The sequence below is a fragment of the Zeus faber genome (genome assembly GCF_960531495.2).
Source record: "Zeus faber genome assembly, chromosome: 8".
Taxonomy (NCBI): Eukaryota; Metazoa; Chordata; class Actinopteri; order Zeiformes; family Zeidae; genus Zeus; species Zeus faber.
The window spans coordinates 26418985-26426120 of NC_137195.1; positions in this window are offsets into that span (position 1 = coordinate 26418985).

Consider the following 7136-nt stretch of genomic DNA (forward strand, 5'->3'; position numbering starts at 1 on the left):
AAAAAAATAAAAATAAATAATAATAATAATAATAAAAAAGCCGGCGTCTAACAACTGTAATTAAATCATTAAATTCTTGTCTACGCTTCGCAGAGCACAGAGAAAATTAACTTCCCCACCAACCTCATTTTCTACTTGAACATGAAATAATGATTTCTCTCTCTCTCTCCCTCCCTCTCTCTCTGTCCCTCCCTCTCTCTCTCCAGCTCATATAATTACAAAGCCAACATCTGATAGAGTCAGCATCCAGAGGGGGATTATCACATGCATGAGTATTAGACCTCATTACCAGCTCGACTGCAAAATTATTACATCTTGTAATTGGACGGCGAGATTCATACACAGATTGGGCGCCGGGCTTCTGTAAGATTGTAATTACAGGCTTCATTGGTTTGCTACTTATCGGAACTTCACAGAGAAAACAACGGCTGAAATGGAATGAGCATTTCATTAACCTATCGCCTTATCGGGGGGAAAACCTGTGTAACGTTCATGTATGCATTAACATAAATAGGATCATTCATTCCGCCGCCAGATAGCACGCGCTGGAGCTTTTTCCTTTTTTTTTTTTTTTTTTTTTTGGGGGGGGGGGGGGTGGTGATTGCACGGGAGGGAGGGAGGGGGGGGGGGGGGTCTGTGCTCCGGTGGCAGTATTCATTCATTTCCACGGCGTTTATTTAACCTTTATAATCCCGTGTTGATGGAGGGAGGGAGGGAGGGAGATGGCGAGAGAGCGAGGGGGGAGGGAGGGGAAGGCAGGAAGGAAGGGGGGGGGGGGGGGGGGGGAAACGAATAAATTAGCCGTCTAACGTAACAAGGGACGGACTCAATATATCTATTACTCAAAGGCTAACTGACTGTGAAAGTGCTCGTTTCGCGAGAGGCGGTGCGGCGCGCTGGCGTTCTCTCTCGCGGGGTGGGGAACTGCCATGGTGCCCCCACCCCTCCCTTTTAACCCCCCTTCCCCGCCTTTCCACCGTTAACAAACTCTGGTGTTCGCCGTGTTCCCACTTGCTCCAACACAACGGCAGCTGCGGATTGGTGGCCCCCCCCCGCGCACAATGACACCGGGAAGGAATCGATCCAGGGTTTGATGGGTGCTACGGCTCATACAAAAGGAGAAGGCGTGTGTGTGTGTGTGTGTGTGTGTGTGTGTGTGTGTGTGTGTGTGTTCTTCAGGGCTTGGGACCAACATCAACAACAATAAACCGCATGGACAAATAGCCAGGATGGGACATGTGGGTATACCGCAACAAACAACACAACGATCGAGGGGGGAGAGAAGTATGTCAGAGTGTGTGTGTGTGTGTGTGTGTGTCTGTGTGTGTGTGTGTGTGTGTGTGTGTGTGTGTTGAAGGGGGGGGGAGTGTTCTAAAACGGTTCAATCACAAGCCCGACACCATTTCTCTCTCCTTAACAAGAGATTTCATGGTGCCGGGGCCAGTGTTTGGCAGAAACAGCTGAGTGCCGCAAATGCTGGAGCATTACGCTGCCGCCGGATCAGCTGGGCCGCGCTGTGTCTTTCTTTTTCTTTTTTTTTTTCCCTTTTGGAGCAGGGAGTCCGTTTGTTATTGAACTTCATTGTCCAGATTGGTTTTTCCCCTTTTCAGCTGGGATCAATGATGCTTCACCGTGGCCCTGATGTAAAAACCCAGGCTGCAAGCTGCCACCCGCTCAATGTGGCGGCGTCAATCCGTGAAATTACATTAAAAAAGGGTGGTGGGGGGGGGGGGGGGGACTCCTCATACCTCGTAGGGTTCATAACTTTGTGCTTTTGTCAAGGAAGCGTGGCCTCTCACCATTGTGGGCTTTCTTTCAATAAGTGTCACTTGAGAAATATTTCAAACAAAAACATGATATTATTTCGGATTATGCATTAACTCACATGGGAAAAATGTGTAAATGACATAATTCACGGTATAGTCAATCACTAACGGGGATGGTACAGAATGAAATCAAATCTTTGAGTCATCCAAATACTATTCCCAAAACTATCTCCAAACCCTTCATAATCAAGAGCTAGAAGGAAGGTTTTATTTCACAACATAGGTCGACAGTTGATGTGATTCTTCAGCCTCTAGAGAGAGCACTAGCCTATCGTCACCTGACCGCAACAAGTATACCAAATACAATTTTCAAAAGTTCCATCTCTGAGCCCTCTCAGTCAAGACTGGGAGGAAGGTTTAATTTAACAAGACGTCCATATTTGGAACATGGGGTTTCAGTTGATGTGATTCTTCGGCCTCGAGGGGGAGCACTAGTCTATCATCTCCTGACCGCAAATGAACCAAATAGGGTTCCCAAATGTTCCATCTCCGAGCCCTTCAGTAACTTACATGAACAAAATGCACTGATGGCATAATTCATGGTGTAGACAATCACCAACAGGAAACAACAGCACAACACACAGAGCATTATTTAGCATGAAGCTAAGCTGGCTGTGAACTAAAACCCAACATAGTGACAGGATTCAAAGTTGAAGGAATAAGGTTAATGATGTTTTGAATGACATTTGACTGTCGTTCCTTTCTTTGATACTTTATAAGTCCATAGACACTGTTGTCTTCTACTGCTTTATTTGGCAGGTGAAACCTCCCTTGCAGGTTTTTAGAATAAAGGCCAAATCATTTTCATCACTTGAATGAAAAAGATCCTACTCACCAGCTTACCCATGGCAATGAGAAATAATTAACCTGGTCCAAACACCAAACATTACTCCTGGTAAAATAAAGTATCTGTGGTGTGGGGGTGGTCTGGTTTAAGCAGCCACACCTGTCTTGGTTCAAGGTAATTGGGCCATCACCAGGGTGGCTGCACACCTGTTGCAGTAAAACAGGTAAAAACCCCCATCCCCACACACACAGGAGAGGAGCCCTTGTCATCACATGTATTCATTCCATCTGCTCCGGCCTTGTTCCAGCTTGCCCACACCTGCCCACATGTTTTCAGTTCACTCGCCTGTGTCTCTTGGTCGGAGGGCTCTAAAAACGCCACTCAGGTGGCGTGTGGCAGGCAGGGACTGCCACAGTATCGTAGTGGTACATTGGTACATCATATCATTCGAGTCAACCTAATACAGTTCCCAAAAGTTCCATCTCCAAACCATACATAATCAAGAACTACGAGGTAGTAGGTTTAATTCAACCACAAGGCATGTTCATTTGAGATGTTCGTCTTCTGTGATCCTTATGCTTCTCGGGGGAGCACTAGTCTATCATAACCTCACCAACAACAAATCAACCAAATAGCATTCCCAAAAGTTGCATCTCCATACTGTTCATAATCAGGAACTAGGTGGCAGGCTCACTTTAACAGTAGGTATCTTCACATTGAAGATAAGTTGTGAAATGATGTGATTGTTGGAATGCGGAATCCAACCTTGAAGGCTTTGCTTCCCTGAGAGTTCTCTGTCTTCCAGAGCTGGTTCATTGTGAATTCTAGGTTTAGTCTTTTCTTTGTCTGACTTTCTTTTACACTAAGTCTGGGTCTTCTTTGTTCCAGACACACCAAGGCTCTGGATCTCTGCAGCGTGCCATGCAACAGATTCAGCCATTTTACCACTTTCACAGGAAATGGTCTCTGTAGTGAGAACTAGATGGAGCCATAGACGGACTGGAATGAAAGTTTTACAATGACCTAGATGAAGGTTTTACTATAAAGTGCGGGCAACTATGGCCAAAATTAATCTTGTGTTTCCATGAGTTATTAAATGGTTAGAGGGATTCAATTCTGACACAAATATCAATTGTTTCTTCTTTAGGTTAACAGCCAGCAATTATCCAGACCAAAACCGTTAATAAATTGTAAACTGGGGAAACTTTTTGTGAGGTTATTAACATAGTTTGATATACTATTTGACATACCATTGTAGTAGTATGCTTATTATAGAATGGTTTTGTATACTATACCATTATCGATCGATCAGTTCATTTTAGTTGACCGTTTTTTCTGACCTTTGACAATAATCATCCAAAGAGATTGTGTAATTTTGAAATGCCCTACATCCATGATCCACACTCCATGATCGGAAAAGATTATTTGTTTGTTGCTCTTCACAACTAATTGAGTACGGCACGTTTCGATTTGCGGTCAGAAAGGCCTAATAGGCAAACAGCAGTGTTTCAAAAGTCCAACTCTCTCTGTTTGTCCTATTTAATATTTTTCCTCACTCTCTTTTCCGATTTCTATTTATTTATTTATTTATGTGCTTTTAATCTCTACATGTTTTACCAACCAATTAAAAAAACTCCAGGAACCTAGAGCCCAAAGCAATTGAAACAGAGTCAATCTGATGGGTGATCAAGGTGATAGCTGTGTTGGGAGTGAGAGGCCAAGGCTGCCTGGGGAGTTTATCTCTGCTATCATGAAAGCCCGTTTTAACTACTACCAGTATTTACTACAAACACAAACTGGAGGGAAAAAAATAAATAAATAACGAAAATAAAATAAATAAAAACCGTGCCGCGATAACCGATAAGAGCTTCCCTAATTAAAATTCCATTGGTGTTGTGCTGTCTGTTGATCATTTTATCTATAAGTTCATCCTTTTACACCACTATCAAAGTGGGATAGTTTCTTATTTTTTTTTTCTCAACAAGAAGGCCCTTCCTTCAGATTCAATTACCTCTGTTGATAAATAAACGCCGGAATTATAGCGTATGAAAGAAGATTTCCGCGCTTGTGCTGTTTTTTCGTCGTTTTTCTTTCTCTTTCTTTCTTTTTTTTTTTCCCTCTCCAGCTTTTGGACGACGAATAAACATCTGAAGTGGGAAACTGACTCCAATGAATATTTACAAGCCCATTCTTCCAATCCCGCCTTTCTCATTTAGGTTTTTCATATTTATTATATTTGCGTGACAAAAGGACAGACCTGTATGTCTTCAATGCACGTTTCACACGTTCCCCATGTACTTTACATACATCTGAAAATGAATGATGCTGTGAGATGGTGGTTGACTTCAGAATGTGCCATAATATCCATAATGAGGTTACACAGCGATAATGCTATTAGCTCAGTGGATTCGCCATTCTTCACTAAGTACATGCTCTGTACTATCTCCGCGCAACAGGTTTATTGTACATGTACGGAATTTGGCAACAATCTGCCCCGAGCAAGCCTTTTCACAGAGTAGGCCGGCAGATAATAATCTTGATTTATTTTTTTCCAACACCACTCTGTTTGCAATTGTCAATTAAGTCTCTTGTAGTTAGGAATAATTGCTTACGCCTAAAACGCCCCCTCATGTATAACTCTCAATTCATATAGAAATTCCTTAATGAGTTCTCGTGGCAAATCCCTAACTAAGTCAATTAAACGCCCGACTCAATGAAGTTAAAAAGCTTTATTAGGCCGGTAAACACTGTCAAGTTGAATTTAGGTAAAGCGCTCTCACCCCCCTCCCCGCTCCCTCCCTGGCTGCCTATCTATTCATTAGCCCCGGCCCCTATGGCGATGGGAGTCTTTAACCTCCATTAGATCTAATGTTGATATGTTTCCCCTAGCAAAGAGCCAAAACAATTAACACCCCTTCTCGCGTTTCACTCCCCCCGGCCCCTAACCACATCAAAATCTGGGCCCACCCGTTCATTACCCACCTTGGAGAACGCCTTTAGGGAGGAGGGGGGTCAAAAACCTTGGCAGTTAGTGTGTTTAGAGTGCAGTAAGTGTGGTGGAAACCAGGTGAACGTGCCTCCGTCCTAGACTCGTTAAATGAATAGAATGTGTATGCATGTGTGTATGTACGCTATGCATAGATATGTATGCATGTACCAGTATGTATATGTGTATATATGCAGTATATATAAGTATTTGTGAATGTGTATATAGGCATATATGCATGTGTGTTTATGTTGATATGTATTTGTATATAAACTGTATATATAAATATGCAGTATGTACAGTATATGCAAGTATTTGTGTATGTGTATGTTTGTATGCATATAGGTATGTATGCATGTATATATATGTGTACATGTATATGTAAGTATTTGTGTATGTGTGGATATGTATGCATATTTTTTTCAATTCATGTATAGTTCCATGTATTGTTCTCTTATAATGTATTATTTTATCAATGCGGTATTTCACTGTATCAGCTGTACCACCAGCACAAAGAGTATAAAACAAAACATTTTAATTATTAGAAGATGAGACGGTGGACTGCCCCGATAGACCTGAAACTTTATCTAAAGTGAGAAGTGGTGAACAAAAATTTGGTTTTGCTCTATTACAAATGTAAAACTAAATATTTGCTATTTTGCAATCTTTTTGAACAAATGTAAACAGCCATAAGCAATCAATAATAGCATTGATTATGGATCATTGTTTTTTTCTTATATTTAGTTTTTCATGACAACATGAATTGTTGTTCAGCGTATGGGCCAAGGTTTACCAATTTCACCAAACGTTTCAAATGAATAAAATAAAAGAGCACTGGAAATATAACACAATTTCTTTCATATTTTACTGCACGCCAGATGACCGTAGAACGAGTGCAGAAAAGCGCATTTTGGGAATTTCTCGCAATTATTACAAACGTCACATGGAGTCGATAACGTTACTATTGTCAAAGCAGGAGACCTACATCACCCACAATGCAAATGAGAGACAGATACTATTTGCATCATGGGAAATGTAGGCAAATCGCCGCAAACTTGAAGATTCTGCAGATATTATTTTGAAGTTGTGCGCAAAACACCATTGTTTCAACAGCATCTAAAACTCAAAGAGGGTACTTTTTGAATAAAAATGTTAGATGTATACATAAAATATCAGATGTGTCTAACACTCCCCCCATGTGGAGATAAAAATTAAGATGACACCATAGCAGTTCACCCATGGCAATAACGTTACATACTTCTGCTTTTATTTCGGATTGCGCTCGTCTCTGAACCATGGAGTACTACGGACGCCTGATTTATAGTTGTTATGCAACCACCAAATGAGAACCTCATTATCCGTTTTTTTTTTTTAGAAAATGAACTGACCACAAAGTCATTGCAGATTTTCTCTGCATCTGCGGTTCCTTCCGAGAGTAGAGGAAAGTTACTTCAGCCGAATGCAAAAGACACATCCTTCAGGTGGGATTTGGAAGATCATCGTTGCTTAACGGCACCGTGCGGTTGAGGTGTCCCTC